Source organism: Mustela nigripes, chromosome 2 (assembly GCF_022355385.1).
Source record: "Mustela nigripes isolate SB6536 chromosome 2, MUSNIG.SB6536, whole genome shotgun sequence".
Classification (NCBI taxonomy): Eukaryota; Metazoa; Chordata; class Mammalia; order Carnivora; family Mustelidae; genus Mustela; species Mustela nigripes.
This window is the reverse complement of record NC_081558.1, coordinates 57,670,203-57,686,281: the sequence shown is the minus strand read 5'-3', so window position 1 is coordinate 57,686,281 and position 16,079 is coordinate 57,670,203. Positions and strand designations below refer to the sequence as shown.

The window sequence follows — 16,079 nt, the reverse complement described above, 5'->3', positions numbered from 1 at the left end:
GGCTGCAGGTCAGGGGTGGGGGAGCTCAGGCTCCAAGGCTTATCCTGCTGGATTGCCAATTCGGGGGCCTCCAGGGCACAGGTCGGTCACAGAAATAAGGGGAGCCAGTCTCAGGTGAAAGAAGCAGTGCTGGGCAGGGAGACAGAGTAGCTAGGGGGCCCCCAGTGCAGGCAGGCCTGCCACGCCCCGCTGCTGCAGGGTGACAACAGGAGGACAGGTCCTCTGGCTTTTCCAGACAAACCAGAAATTCAGAGTTGCATGTCAGGTGTACCAAGTTTGAAGGTGAGGGAGTCATTCAAATATTTCAGAGATCTGTGGAGGCTGGTTTCTGCTCTCAGGCTGGCATTTTTCCCTGTGATCTCTGATGAGAGTGTGAGTGAGCCCCAGGAAGCAGGGCCCAGGGGCCTCTGTGTACGGGCATAGAGAGAAGCAGTCACCGGGCTAGCTCAAGGGGAAGCCTTCTTGGAGGAGGTGACACTAAGCTCAGCCTTGAAGGAGGGTGGAAGTGATGGTCTGGGGAAGGAAGTTCCAGGCAGAAAGAGCCATGGAGGGAGGACACTTGTGTTGCCCAAAGCACATGGACTGTGGAGTGGGGACTGCATGGGGCATGGGATGCCTCAATACCGGAAGAAGTCAGGGATCCCCCTGATGGATGGTGAGTCCGTGAAGAGTCTTTGACAGGAGGCTGAAGAAGCCTCACGTGCACGCGCACACACACACACGCACACACACTGGGAAGGAGTCGAGGGTCTAGGACCCAAGGCAGCTGGAGGCCCCTGTGCCTGCAGCTGATGCCAGAGAGGGTGTGTGTCCAAGGTCAAGAACTCGTCAAGGGGCAGTGTCTGGAGAATAGAGCTTCCACTCCTTCCCTCAACGGCCACTCCCCCAGCAGCTGTTGGTATGAGTGCACCTGGGATTTTCTTAACCTTCCCCACAGTCTGGTGAGGAAGGCAATATTATCCCATTTCACAGAGGAAACAACTGAGGGTGCTGCAGGGCACACAGCATCAAAGCCAAGGCAAGGTCCTAGGCCTCCCAACACCCCCATGCTGCCTACCCACAATTTTGAAAGGACCTCTAGGGGCCACACTAGACCCCCAGAAAGCCAAATGTGACTTCAGACATAGAAGTGTATGGGACATTCTCAAAACAAGAAGGCTCAGTGCACCCTGCCACGTGCCAGTCCCCCTACGGTATGGCCTGTGTCCCCCACACATGCTGCCTTGGTAGCTTTGAGTCCCTTTCTGCCAAAGTTATTGGCCAACCTTGGAAGTCAGGAGAGTCAGTCTCATGCAGGGTCACAGCCAAGCTCCAAGCCTAGCCTTGAACCCAGGGCTCCCAACCCCCAGCCACGGCTAGACAGAGGGCCAGGAGACAAGAAGGCTGAGGCCTGGGGCCATGGCCCGGCAGGCATGTCAGTCCAAGGAAGGAACGCCCAGGAGACAACTCAGGCAGCGGTACCCCTAGCCTGCGGCGCAGGTCCTCCCTGGGGTGTGCAAGAGGATTCAAGATGGCGTGCAAACAAGTTGACAAAGAGTGTCGCTCGTCATGTGTCGGTTTTCACCTGTGTTTTGCGGGGGCAGGGGATACTGGGTTTCCACTGATGGTAGCCTATAACGTTTTGTGATTGAATTAATGAGTTGATTTAAAGAATTATTAAGTTAAAGAAGGTGGTGCAAAAGTAGTGATGTGGAAGGAGATTTGGGAAACCCTGGGTGAGTCATCCAGGAGTTTTGATGGTGACGAGGGGCTCAGGTGGCCTTTACAGGGCAGGAGAAATTTACAGCAGGGAGAGAAGGAGTGCAGATGAACAGAAGGCAGGGTGCTCTGTCCCTTCTGCACATGTCCCCGTGAATGAATGAGCCATCAGACATGCCCGCCCGTCCCCTGCAGCCCCCAGCTCACTTCTCTTCCCCTAGCCACATAGGCAGCTGAATGTGGGACCTGGTGACCGCTGAGACTCACAGGAAGAGCTGTGTGATGGCACGTGGCACCATGATTTCAGAGGGTGGCAGGCTTTGTGGGGGCTGTGAGCAGAGGCCAGGCCATGGGTGTTCTTTCTGCAGCCGTTGGCAGCCCCCTGACAGCCTCTCTTCTGGGCACCCTTTACCCTTCCCTCTGCCACTGGTTCCGCCTAGGAAAGAGGCAGAGCAGCTCTGACCTTCCCCCCCATATCCTGGCAGTTCTCACTGTTGTAGCTAGTCTTTAAGAAAAGGAAGTAAGTGACTGAAAGGGGGATGCCTGGGTGGCTCAGTCATTAGGCGTCTGCCTTCGGCTCAGGTCATGATCCCAGGGTTGATCCCAGGGTCCTGGGATCAAGCCCTGAATCGGGCTTTCCCTCTCCATTCACCCTGCTTGTGTTCCCTCTTTCACTGTCTCTCTTTTTCTCTGTCTAATAAATAATTTTTTTTAAAAAAGTGACTGAAAGGAAGGTGCTGTGTCGCCAGACATGTGACCATGTCTGTCCCAGCTTGCATTTGAGACAGTCATTGGTCTTCTCCTTGTTTCAACTCCAGGGTGGGAATGGAGGGCAGTTCTGAATCACTTCTGCGTGGTCCAGGCCAGATGGGGCCCTGCCTATACCACTGAAACCTCTGTTGGCTGAGTGGGGCAGAGATGGAGGCCCGGGCTCAGTGCTACCTTTCCACTGCCCACACAGGGAGGACCATGGCTCTCATTCTGTAGACATGGCCGTGAAGGCTCCGAGAGTCATGAAGCTGGCATGAGGCCGCCCTCCACCTCCTCCTGTCCCTGTCCAGGGCTCTTGTAGGACTCGTCCACACAGCGCAGAGGACTCCCTGGAAGAAATGGTCTTGGCTGGCCTTTTCCAGCTGTGGGGTCGGGGGAGGCACCGAGCTAACTGTCTGGATCTAAAGAAGATCAGGGGCAGAGACCTGGGGCTCGAGTACAGTGTGTGGGTCAGGTGGCTGGGAGGTAGGCGGGAATGTGGTAGATCTGGGAGGCAGGAGGCTCTGCATCAACCCAGCCTAAGAGGACACAGAGCTCTCCCCCCCCCCACAACTATTTCCCCAGGACCTGGGCCCCCCTCAGACTGCCCGAAGTCATTTGAGTGGACACTCCCACATTCTCCCCTCCCTGTTCCGCTCAGCACTAGAAATTGCTAGCACAGGGGGTCACTCGGGGGCAATGAGCAAAGCACTGGTCCTTTGTCTTAGACAGAATTCCTCTACGTTCCCCCCTCCACTCCTCCTCTGGAGCCCCTTCAAAGCCTCAGTGGGACCCTGCACTCCCAGCCTCTGCACCACATCCGTCGGTCTGACCCACGGGGCAGAGGGTCAGCATCTCGGGTGGCTGCCTGCCAGGTCTGGAAGCCTACCGCTTTCCCAGCTCCTGCTGCCCGTGCCTGGGCCTGGCTGCCCTCAGGAGCTCAGCCACAGTCCACCCACCCACATGTGGGGTGGTAGTTATACTCCCTGGAGTTGGGTTAAGTTCACAGTGACCTTCAATGGCGACAGCCAGAGTGGTCGTTGTCCCCGAGAAGGGATCTGGGAGAGCATGTTGTGACCCCTTGTTTCCACAGCTCTCTCCCTGGCTTGCTGTAAGTGTTTATTCACTCCCATCATTCATTCGTTCATTCATTCAGAATCCACAGAGGCCCATGTTGACCCCCATGGCTTCTTGTGGCCGGCCCTACCAGGCGTCTCACTCTCCCGTGCTACCACACCAGCTTTAAGTCACTTCCTCCCAAGCTTCAGCCTCTTCCCTTCTTCCCCGGGCCTTTGCACACACCATTCCCTCTGCCCACAGTGCTGTCCCCTTTCCTTCCCGTGGCTTCCTTGTGTATCTCCTTCAGATCAGCTTAAAACACCACCCAGAGGCCCCCTCCTTGGCTGGGTCAGTTGTACCTCACAGTCCTTGCACTCAAGGCACGCTGCTCTTTCTTTACGGACACCTGAGAGGTGCACTGTTGCCAAATGGTGAGAACACACATTCTCAAACCTAAGCCCATCAGGAGTCCAGCTCCTCTGCTTACTTAGCTGTGTGTTCTTGGGCAGATGACTTCATTTCTCTAGGCCTCAGTTTCCTCATTTCTAAACGGAGCAATGCATAGAGTTGCTGCGGCTAGAGGGCCTAATGCGAGAGGCATGTTTAGACGAGAACAGACACCTAGCAAAGCCAAAGCACTTGTTAACTTCTGATGTTCTGGTCTGTTCTCCTGGTAGTTACTGGGTGTGAGCCTGTGAGGATAGGGACCGAACCAACAGGCTCAGGTAAAGGTTGAGGAAATACATGTGCCAGACCCTGCTTGGGCCTGGGGCTGGGTGGTGAGTGCCTTACAGCTCCCCTCCCCCCAAGGAACTCACAGCTGGGAGAGAAAGCTCTGCAAAGACAAGCAGGCAAATGCAGACTGGGGGCCTTTCCAGAAGGCATCCAGAGGAGCAGCCCTCACAGCTTAGCAGGAGAAGGCAACAGAGTGGTACCGGGTGCCCTGGGTGGGTTCCAACGGTGTAGCTGAAGCTAGGGACTGTAGTCTTTCCTGGGACGCTGGGGGTTGGCAGTGAGGTAGGGTAGAGGTACGCCCAAGAGCCTAGAATTCATCCAGAGGTGAGAGGGGTCAGCAGGAACATCCACCACGGACTCACCTGTTTCCAGAAAGGGACCAGCCTGGCCTGGGCCTCCCTGGTGCTGTCTGTCCCAGTCCAGACCTCTCCTCCCTGACCATGTATTTTCACGTGGTGTGGCCAGCCTGTCTGGCAGAGGGAGGTCAGCCCTGCCCTCTTGAGGTGCTCATGCCCTTTAAGCAGGTGCTCTCTGAAACCTAGTCTATAAGACAAAGTAGAAAAGTGAGTGGGTAATCTGATCTGCTTTTCTGATACAAGGCAGAAGTTTCCCTCAGGCTCTCGATCTTCAGGACCTCCCCAGTCCATCTGAGGCCGCCCCTTTTCTGTATTATAGGATCAGAACCCTCAGCAGCCTGGGAGTCTAACATGCATAGCAGGACCCATCCCAGGGCAGGTGGCACTAGGAAGACAATGAGCTTGAGCTAGCCACTTAAAGGACAGCTTAGTGGGCAGAGGGACTGGAGAAAGAATTCTGGGTAGGGGGTCAGCGGGAGCTGGGGGCTGAGGCCATTCGCCACGTCCATTGACTGAGTCAGAGTCATGGGAAGAGGGGCAGGAGAGGTGGGCCACTGGGGAGGAGCTCCATATTGGGGTCATTTGTAACCCCAACTGCAGAGGGAGCATAGGGGTTCGGGTGGCAAGGGGGCTTAGTACCCCCTGATGATTGGTACTCATCCAACAGGGACATGGAGGGCTCGAACTCTTATACAGCCTCCACCATCAGCTCCTACTCGGCACCCTCCCAGCCGTCTAGGACACAAATACTCTGTTCAGCCCTAGTTGCCAGATGGTGGGCCAGCCCACAGAGCTCCCATGGCCATCCTGAGCCACATAGTGGTCAGTGGCAAAGCCATCCCTCTGGGGAGGGCCCACCCGGGCTCTTGGGAACCCGCCCCACCCTCCCGGAAGGGGTTGGCTGCCTGCTCACAGGAGGCCCCAGCTTATAAACATGGTCCAGTTACAGGAACATCGGGAGGGCGTTTGGTTTTCATTCGACACAGTGATTTCACGGACCCTCCCTGACAGGGAGCAGGCTATGGCCGACCTCAGGAGAGGGGAGTGTTGGAGCGACTCCGAGAGCCCCATCTCCTCCCCCTGACTCTGACATGGTCTGGGCCGAGCCTTGGGCCTGGTATTGTCTGGGTTAAATCCCTCCTCGGAATCTGGAGCCCAGTTGATCTGAGCTGGGGTGGCCGTGAGTTGGCAAAACAAGCAGAGACAGCGCACAGGGGACATTATAGCCACTGTCCTACACCATAATGACAGCCACCAGTGTCTGGGGAGGGCTCAACGAGCTCTGCCAGCACCCTGAGTCCAGAGTCCCCTGAGGACTCAGAGCCGCCTTGGTAAGCGGGGCCACCAGTGCGGAGAGAAAGCCGGCACCTCTGGAGCTCCTCCTACGTGCCACGACCCTCCTCTTGCATTAATCCAAGTATTGACCGTGGGTGATAGGGACTGTGTCCATTTTACAGATGAGGGAACAGGCCCACTGCCTACCTTGAGAGTAAGCACACAGTGTACTCGTGCTCAGGCCTCCGCCCATGCGGATGCAATCCCACCCTCTTTTCCACGTTGCTGGCCTGCTGCTCAGACAGCCAAAGCTGGGAGTCAGGCGGGTAGCATGGCTCAGTGTGTGGGCACAAGCGAGGCGCTGAACACCTAGATTTTAGTCCTACAGTCAGGGAAGTCAGGCACAATAGGCATTTTAAAATAGAAGGCACTGGGCCTAGATTTTCTTTGTATTGTCGCAGCTACCCATGTGTTGTGAGAGTGAGTTCTCTCCTAAAAGTGCGGGGTGGGGATCTCCTGCCGCCTCAGAGAACTCAGGTAAGATGTACTTTGCTCTGGCAAGTCGAGGTCTTGATGAAGACAAATGCGTGGGGCTTGTTCAGAGCAGGGGCCTGAACCTCTGCCCAGTGAAAGAGCTGGGCGGGCTGTTCCAGCCTCAGGGGTGCAAACAAACGGGGCTAGTGTGTGGAGGCCTGTAGCTTGCCTTCATTCCATCTCCCACCCTCCCTCGTTCTGTGGAGGAGGTGTGGGAGGTGTGAGGCGCGAAATGGGGAGAGGGTGGAGGAGGGACGGTCTAGATCAAGCACCGCGGAGCCCATGGCCCGTGTCCATGTGTGCGTGTGGAACCCTGCTGCTGGGCTGGGGCCGGAGGAGAGGAGTCCGCGGAGCCCATGGGAGCCAGTGCAATTTTGATTTGATTTTACCCCATGGGCGGGGGCCCATGGCCGCATGGGCAGGAGCAGCAAGATTGACTTGGTAGCACAGAGACTTCCGGGTCACTCATTTCAGACACGGAGGGACCTCGGGGAACTTTTCCTCCCTTGTCTCTGTGTTTGGGGACCTTAGAAGGGTTAGAACTTTGACTACCAGAGAAGTAAGAGTGGCATACGCAGACCTCTGTCAGATTCAGAAACCTGACCAGAATGTTCATTCATTTGGCTCCTGTGCCTGGTCCCTAGAGAGACAGCTGGCCCCGGTCTGTAGGGCCGCAAAGCTCCCTGCCCTCCTGCCAAGCACCATCAGCACCGTGGCCAGCCATTTTCATGGGGTCGAGTGGCGTGTCTCCCCACTGGAAAGTAAGCTGTGCCAGGCCCAGTACCCAGTACAGTGCCTGACACAGGGTAGGCACTCCATAAATATGATCGAGTAAATGCATGAACAGACTGCATACCTTGGGCAGACTCCTGAGCTTCGTTTCATCTCTGAAGACTGTAGCCGCTGATGTGCTCGCTGCTTCCAAAGGGTCAGAAATGAAGTTGTCTCCAGCCCCAAGTTCTGCCCATCTCACGGCACCGTCTTCCTCCATCTGCCCAAGAGGCAGAAGGGCTCCTACCCCTTCTGGGTTGGCCTGACCTCCTCAGGTGACCCTCAGAAGTGCCTCCACCCTTGAGACACTAGGCCATATGCCCGCTGCCTGCAACCTTGCCCAGCTCTGTGCCCCAGCCAGCATGGCTGTGGGCTTTGTGCAGAACTGGGCCGCATAATGGAGGCCCTCTCACTCTCTGTGTACCCGGGCCCTTCTGCTCAACTGTTACTCCCCCAGCCACACCAGTGACCACACCTGTGCCCCACCTACTTATTGGAGGGTGACACAAGATGCTGGGGGTACCTGGCCCAGGCTTGCTCTCTTCAGGGTGCTGAGTGCCCCTGGCTGGTGTGGGGGTGCTGGGACGCAAGAAGGGGGTAGTGAGTCTCACCAACGCTCTCCATCTCCTGGGTTTCTCCATGCCCTGGGTTTCTCCTGGTCCATCAGGTCTTCAGAGAAGAGGAGCTTCCTCAGAGCCAACCTCAGGCCACCTCAGCTCCTGCCATCACACCCGCACAGGTGCACATCACACCCGCACAGGTGCACGTGTGTGGTGGACACACACCCGTGTGCCCAGAGTGGTGTGTGGCAGTTCACTCCCCAGCACCAATAGCCCCGGCACCTGATATTTAAGGCCCCCACAGACTTTCTCTGAAAAAAAACAAAGCAGACGAAAGTGTTGTTTCCAAGGCTGGGAAAGGCAGGGCCTCATCGGCAGGGCCCCCTCCTGTGCCCGGCTCTCTCTGGGGCTCTGAGCCACATTTGCTCACAGCCTCTCTGAGGGGCTCTTCCCTGCTCCCTGCTAGAGCAGGGGGTCACTTGGCCCATTTCACAGACATGGAAACTGAGGTTTATGGGGCCATTTCCCAAGTACCCTGCAGAGCCCAGAGCTCCTGGCCCAGGGACCTTCCGATGGCTGGCTATGGTACAGGGACACACCTGGGAAATGGACCATGGTGACATGGTGATACACATGCTCCCCTTCCCAGGCGGAACCCCTCATGTGTTTCTACTGGCACAGAGACCCACCACGGATACGAGCTCAGATCCATCAGTGCTGTGCCCAACCTCAGGCCCCCCAGGCTCCTGAGGGTGGAGGAACACCTGGCTGGAGGTACCCCAAGCCAGAGCCAGACTCATGAGAGGGGAGGCCTCCCAGATGGAACATAACCTCCCCCCAGGCTCTGATGAAGGATCTGATTCCCGTGGCTTCCAAGTGATTAAGTCCTGCCCAGGGCAGAGCCAGAGACCCTATTTGGGAAGAAGGAGAACACACAGCAGCAGACAAGGGTCCACACCAGCCCGTCAGCAGGTGCGTGGGGTTGCACAGAGCCGCAGGAGGGCACCCCATCCCTGTCGTGCCTGCTGAGAGCCCCCGGGCCAGTAGTGATGGCCAGCAATCCAGAAACGGCTATGGTATAAAATGCAGGGGGAAAAGGACCAGGACAAGGTGGAACTAAGGCAGCAATGCCAGTTGTGGGCGCCTGTTCCATGCCAGGTCCTGCACAGGGCACTGGGGACCCACGCAGTCATGTGGGCATGAGGGTGGAAGGGGTGTGAGCCGGCCCAGGTTCTGGTGCCCACTGTACACAGCAGAGACCCACCAACTGGCCACCATGTGCATGTACTAAGGGTCCAGGCCAGCCTTGGAGGGCACACTGGGTGTTGGTGTGGCAGGTGGGTGGTCGGGCAGCCAAGTCTGGGACCCAGCCACGAGGGGACATGCGTGTGCTCACAGCCCTATGTGCCCATGTGAAAGCGTGAGCACACCTGTACTCACTACGGCTCTAGTCTTCACAGGTCAAGGAGGGGGTGAACCCTCTGAGCCCATAGCTGTCAAATCAAGAGTGTGGATAGGGATGCCTGAAGCTCCCTACCCGCCCTTGCCTGTCAGCCAGAGAAGGCAGCCAGCCCCAGCGCCCGCCCGCCTCTCTCTCTGCTCTGGAAACAGGGCTGATACAGTAATCAGGACGCCACATATGGGCCCTGGAAGATGACTGCTCCCGGGCCTTTGTTCGCCTTCATTATTCTGGATGAGGTTTTTTTTCTTTCCCAAGTCATAAAAATGACATTTTTAATATGTGGAATTTTTTTTAAAGAAAAGCAATACGAAGAAGACTTTTATTGTCAATAAGCTCTACCTTTTAAACCAGTTATCTTAGTTTCTGCTCTAGGTATTTTAATTGAAGATTAACTGCTGTTAAAGAGTGTACACATTTAGGGAGTGAGTGTTTGGAGTATTAAAATTCAGCTCCCTTGGTGGCGGCGACCATCTCCATGAGGGCCACTGGGAACTGTGGCCCTCCCCCACAGCCGGCCTCAAGGGGCCATCCATGGAGAAGGGCACCTGCACCAGGGGCAAATCCAGGTCTCCATGGAGGGATAGGTTGGACAGAGTACAGGAGCAGCTATAGGTCTCCTGAAGGCAGCTCCCGCCGTCGGCTTTACTCGGGTCATTCCTCATCCTGAGGAGAACACTGACACTCAGAGCAGGGCAGTAAGGCCACCATGTCCCATGGCCCAGTGTCCAGACCAGGGCCATCTCCCCTGCCTGCCCCACTCTCACTGAAGCCTGTCTCTAGGAAAGCTCCTGGCCCTGGTCACGGTCCTCTGACAATTACCCAGACTGACTCGGTGGTCATTGTGTTCCGGGAACACAACCCACCAGAGGAACAGATCCCGCCCTCCAGGGCATCTCTCTGTCCAGAGGCTTGTGCGTGTGTTCACACATGTGTGCATGCTTGTGTGTGCCTGGGCGCGTGCATATGCATGTGCTCATCACTGGCAAAGTCAGGCTCATCATCTGTACCAGCAGGAAGGTGACATTCTGGAGCGCCATCTGGAAAAAGGGGGACCCGTCTCCTCTGGCTACCTTTGTAAAAGAGCTCAGGAACCAAGTAGTAATGACAATGTGTGATCACTTGTTTGCCACTAGCTCTGTGATCTTGGGTGAATCATTCTGGATCCCTGGGCCTCAGTTTCTTGGGAGTAGATACTGTGCCGTCTTTGTACAGGTTAAGGCATGGAAAAGTGCTTTTCTGATCCTTCCTTTGCCAGACACCATGCCAGGCTCTGGGATCTAATCTCTGTCCTCAGAGAGAGTCACAGTCAGGGAAGTGAGCTCATGGACACCCATGACAGAGGTCATGTGGAGGCAGGCCCAGGACCTGAGGGTGGTCCCAGGGGCACCAGCACGTGGTACAACAGGGCCTGAAGCTGGACTGAAAGCTTGAGCTCAGCCTGCCACATCTTTGCTGTGTGATGTTGGGCTCGTACTGACTCTCTCTGTGCCTCTGTTTCTGTGTGTATAAATGGAGTCAGCACCCAGGGAGCAGTTGAGAAGTGGAGAAGCAGCATGTACAGAAGCACTCTGAGTGGGGGCTGGCATGTGATAAAGGCAGAGTGAGTGCTAGTTAGGCTTACCACTGCTGTTCCCTTCATGATTATTGAGAACTGGCTGGTGCCTGTTTTGGGGGCCAGGTGGGCTAGGCCAGCCTCACACAAGATGGTCTTTCTACTTCAGATCCCCTCTCTGCCATCTAGGCCACCCTCAGAATCTGTCAAGGCAGTGGGCCAAGTTCCAGCAGTCCCCGCTGTTGGAACCCAGAACAGACAGGCATGTAAGGCGTCATCCCTGGAAGTCTCTGGAGAAGAGGTCTCCACCTGGCCCCACACACATTGCCCCAGGCTGAGAGGTGCCTACTGCCCGAGTCAGAGTGGTGCCCAGTCATGCCAGTGCCCTTACCTTTTGCCATCTCCTCCCCACCCTCAGTGGCAGTAGCCTCAGCTCCCTGTGTCCCACCCCCATCCATGGCATGGCTGTCCCTGTTTGTTGCCAGTGAGGAACAGCAGGGCCCTGGGGCGGCCTGGCCCATGGCTAGACTCTTAGGCCAGCAGCAGGTGGACAGCTTTGTAAAGCTTTGTAAAGCCACAGGCTTGAATGCGAAGTCCTACTCCCCATTTGCCAGCTGTGTGACCTTGGAGAGTCAGCTCCCCTGCCTAGAAAATGACTTACAGAATGTCTGGAAGCTTGAGTGAGATGCCATCTGAACCCATCTGGCTGGGTGGTGTGTTGAGGAGGACACTAGTGTTCTGTGACAATGGTGATAGAGGTGGAGGCAGATGACCTAGCCCGTCTCCTGCCCAGCCACTGACCTGTGAAGCCTGCCTCACTCCTGCTTCCCCACCAAGAAGCTTTGTCAGACAGCCTAGAGGGCCAGCCAGAAGGAGTCCCTGTGGACACTACTGTCCAGGATCTCCTTCCGGAAACTGCCACTCAGAGGCAGCTCAGCAACCTCTCCAGGCTGCAGTCACCAGCACCACACCCTGCCCCTGACCCCCATGTCTGGCACACCCATGTCTGGCATGGAGCACTTGGCGCATTCCCTTTGAACAGTCAGGTCCCCTCCCGCGTGGTTATACCCCCTATGCTGATGGGGAGCGTGAGCGTAGGGCTTAGGACTAGGGTCCAGGTCCCCTGGGTGCTGAGGCGCGGGCCTCTAGATCTAGGCAGATGTGACACATTCGGAAGGAAAGGGCCAGCGCATTCTTGCCTCTGTGAGCAGCCCAGCTGGCAGTTGGCCAACCTCCCACTCCCCAAGACCCGCAGATTGACAGGGTCTGACTCGGCTGCCCAGCAGTGGGTGGGTGATTAGGAGCCAGACGGACAAGATGGTGAACTCTGACCCTCAGTGGGCGGGAGGGGAGGTCACCCTTGGGAGAGAGCCAGCTGTCAGGACCCAGCCCACTGATAGATGAGGCAGAGTGCAGGCGGGCTCGGTTCCCCAGTAGCACCCCTTCCTGGAACTGCCAGCCACTGCTGTAGGCTGCACCTGTCTCCTGAGGACACAAGGTCTGGACTTGAAGCCTTGTGGAAGGCTGTGGTATTGGAGGAGAGAGATCTGGAACACATCACAGGAGGCCAAGCCAAGATGCTAAACCTTTGGCCAAGAAACCAAAGGAGTAAGGTTTGCCAGGCAGACAAGTGTTGCAGCTCACCCCAAGATGAGAGAGCACCGGGAAGAGCCAGGGCAGGGTAAATGGGGAGCCCTGTGTAGGGGTGAGTGATGGAGGTGAGGACACACTGTGTCTGCAGGAGGTAGTTTGGGAGGAGCTAGGCTAGAGGAATTTGGACCCTTGCCTGAGGAATGGCTGAAGATTTTGAGCTGGGAGGGATGATCAGGTTTTCTTTTTTTATTATTAAAGATTTTATTTATTTATTTATTTGGCAGAGAGAGATCACAAGTAGGCAGAGAGGCAGACAGAGAGAGGAGGGGAAGCAGGCTCCCTGCTGAGCAGAGAGCCCGATGTGGGGCTCGATCCCAGGACCCTGAGATTATGACCTGAGCCAAAGGAGTGGGTTAACCCACTGAGAGGCTTAAGCCACTTAGCCACCCAGGCACCCCGATGATCAGGTTTTGTTCCAGAAAGATCTCTTCAGCAGGAGACCCACGAGCAGATCAGAAGGTGGCACTGGCAGGAGAGCAGCATGGCAACTCATGCCAGGAGGCCAGCATCCGAGGCCCCACTGGCAGCATTCTGCTCCTGCAGGGCCTGGGGGATCCCTGAGGGAAGGGGCTCTCGTGGAGTGCCATGCCAGCCAGCCCGGTGCAGGCTCAAGCAAGGGTTTGAGGCCTGCCTGAGTTTCGGCTGCACACAAGGAATGCCCTCGGTGGGATATAGAGTCCATCCCAGGTGGCGGGCACGACAAGCCTCGGTGACCACACCCACAGTCACTTCAGGGGGATGAGACCATACCCAAAGTGAGCGGGAATCTTGCCGGTGCTGGGCTGCCCCTAGGAGGAACAAGTGGGAGCCAACATCACATGGTGTTGAGTAGTTTAGAATGCCCCCAGCCGCCCCCTCACTCTCCCCCTGCAGACTTTCCTCTACCTGGACTGCCCGTCTAATCATGGAGCCTCTGATCCTCAAGACCAACTCATTTCCTTTCTCAGACTGGTTTTGTTTTTGCCTTAAAACAAAATCCTTCCTTCCCCATAATGCTCTGGGTTTCCCTCGCCATGCACCCCCAATCTCCAAAGGCTTGACTGCATTATAATTTCAATTTACATGGTGTGGGAAAGATTTGTGCAAAGGGTCCTTTTTTGTTTTTGAAGAATTCATCATTGCTGCTAAGAAGCTTAATATAAATTAAAGGAGGAATTAGGCAACATTAAGACATCAAAATGGGGGTGCGGGCGCCCGTTGCCTCGCCTCCACCCAATCAAAGGGGCTGCAAGGAACCCGTCGAGTGTGCGCTCGAGAGCCTTGGAAAGAGCGCGATTCCAATAAAGGGCCTGTTCTGTCGCCCGCCTTCCCCTAATTCCCTTTGTTGCTGGGACAGCGGAATACATGTCTGATAAAAACTTAATCACCTTATCTTTTTAAAGCAAATTGCATCTTTGTTTACATACAGGATCCATAGCAGGAAGAGAAAGGAGAGAAAACCAGGCAGCTTTCCCAGCCCCAACCAGTGCGTTCAAGGCTTGCGCTCCCCTGGATAAATGCGGGAAAACCAGGGCTGGCGAAGAGAGGTGGGAAGATTCCGTTGGCCACTAGGCACAAAGGTGTCACTAGCACCTCTCACAGATGAGATCAGGGGCCTGCGCAAAGGGAGCCCGCTGTCTGGTGTCCCCAAGGGCTGCTCTCCCGGCCATTCTCCCCTCTGTAGGCCCTCTGAGTGCCAGCTCGCCTCTGGGCCTTGTGCCAAAAACCAGGTTCCCTGTCCTCCTTGGGCCTCTCTCCCTTGGCATGGTTCAGGGCCCGTGCCACTCTAGGCCACTGGCTTATGAAGGGATCTGGGTTAAAATCTCAGCACACCACCAACTGCTGTGGGGCTGGGGGCAAGTGTGGCCACAACAGCCCTGTGTGAGGCAGACACAAAGGGGCCTACTGCCCAGCCTCCCCCTCAGCCGTGCATCCTGCCCAATGAGACCTCTGAAGCGCCGTGCTGCCCATACCTCCCGTGACCACCTGTGACCTCTCCGGGGCAGCTTCGTCAACAGGGTGGGCAGGCAGAGACCTCTGTTCCTTCGGGTGAAGTTTGACCCTGCAGTCCACTGGGTGATGGAACAGCCGTGCTGTTTGAGGAAGCTCAGCCTCGCTGACGGGTTCCCTCCTTCAGGCAGCCCGTCCCTCCTACTCACAGGCCGAGCACCCAGTCTGGACTCCGGGACTGGCTGGATTCGAGGCCCTCCCTCCACAGCCAGCCATCCCAGCCATCCCCAATGTCGGCCCAGCCCAGCTGCCAGGCATGTCCCAATGAGCTCCCCAGGCCATCCGTCATCACCAGGATACTGACCCCAGAAAGGGTCCCCTGCCCCTTGCCCCCACTCTCTTTCGACCCTGTCATCTCGGCTCTTTCCAAAGCTGCTTGTTCCAGGAGGGGAAGCTGGAGTGGCTGGACTTGTCTACAGCCCCATGGGGCCACCAAGGAGGCCCATGACCCCAAGCTGCTTGTAAGGGCTCCGTTCCCACTGGGGGGTGCAAGCCGCCCACCAGCGTGGAGGCCCCTCTTCCAGTCTGGCCCCCGACATGAAAGCGACGCCAGCAATTGGAGGCAATTTGCCGGCCTTTGATGGCCATGTTGGGGCGGCACCCGCGGCCAAGCCTTGGGAAACAGTTGTGCTTCCCGCATTCTTCCCTGATTACCCCTGGCCCAAGCCAAGACCCAGCAGCCTCCAGCCCACTGTGCCTTTGTGTGGAGCTGGCGCTTGGTGAGAAAGGCCAGCCTGGCCCTGGGAGAGTGTCCCCAAGGAAAGCCACGACCAGCAGCGTCACCCCGGGGGTCATGCCGGCCCACCCTCACTGCATCCTGGCCCCGGGGCTTGTTGGGGAATGGAGCAGAGCAGCCCAGCTCCAAGAATCCTGAAGTTTGGAGAAAAGGAGCCAGAGATGTGTGCTGAGGCCCTCTGAAGTAAGGCCCGCGGTGTGAACTTCACACACATAGCTCATTTCACTCCGTGCGCACCCCGCCAGGTATGGAGCCAGGCTCCGGGTCGCAGCGGGCAGGGGCCCATGGTCTGAGCCTTGGGCCACCAGCTCATAGACAGGTATTTCCTAGTCCCGGAGGCATGGGCTCTGCGGGAGCGTTTTTACTTCTGCTGCCTTGTACCCCTGGGTCAGCGCTTCCGCTTTGCCTTCATCCATCGAACCCTCCCAGAGCCTGTCTGCCAGGCCCTGTGCCCAGCACTGCAGGGGCCATCTCCTCCCAATCCCCCTTACAGGCCACCAGGGAGAGGGATGCAAAAAACATGCCAAGTAGGGTTCCAAGAGGGATCTTGCTCAACCCAAGCAGGTGAGGAAAGCCTTCCCACAGAGATAGTGGCAGAGCAGGCATTAGCCAGACAGGAAGGGCAGGGAAGAGCGTTTCACACAAAGGGAGGTAGCTGGAGGCCCTGCTTGATTCCTCCTGGCAGAGTGGGAGTGGGAATGGGAGTCAGAAGGGCGTGAGGGGCAGAAGGGGGCACACACACTGGATGACCCAAGGTCTTGGATGTTGAGTAAGAAGACAGACTTTATCCTTTTGATGGAACCCAGTCCAGAGCTCTGCATGAGCCTTTGAGCAACTCCTCCACGGCCGGAGGGCAGGATGAGAGAGAAGGGCCCCCTGGGGAGTGCCCCAGAGGCCTCCTGCACCAGACAGGGCAGCAAGGACAGGGAGCGGGGGGGGGGGGGGGGGG

The 16,079-nt window shown here is 56.8% G+C and overlaps 1 protein-coding gene and 1 long non-coding RNA gene across 4 annotated transcripts in view; one reads left to right on the top strand and one right to left on the bottom strand.

Annotated features, from left to right (window-relative positions):
* EEFSEC (eukaryotic elongation factor, selenocysteine-tRNA specific) overlaps positions 1 to 16,079 on the top strand; it is a 249,492-nt gene that overhangs the window by 227,804 nt on the left and 5,609 nt on the right. The window lies entirely within an intron of this gene.
* LOC132011614 (uncharacterized) overlaps positions 12,637 to 16,079 on the bottom strand; it is a 13,001-nt gene continuing 9,558 nt past the window's right edge. The window contains exon 3 of the long non-coding RNA XR_009402414.1: positions 12,637 to 13,193. This is a non-coding gene — a long non-coding RNA (uncharacterized LOC132011614). The remainder of the gene's footprint in view (positions 13,194 to 16,079) is intronic.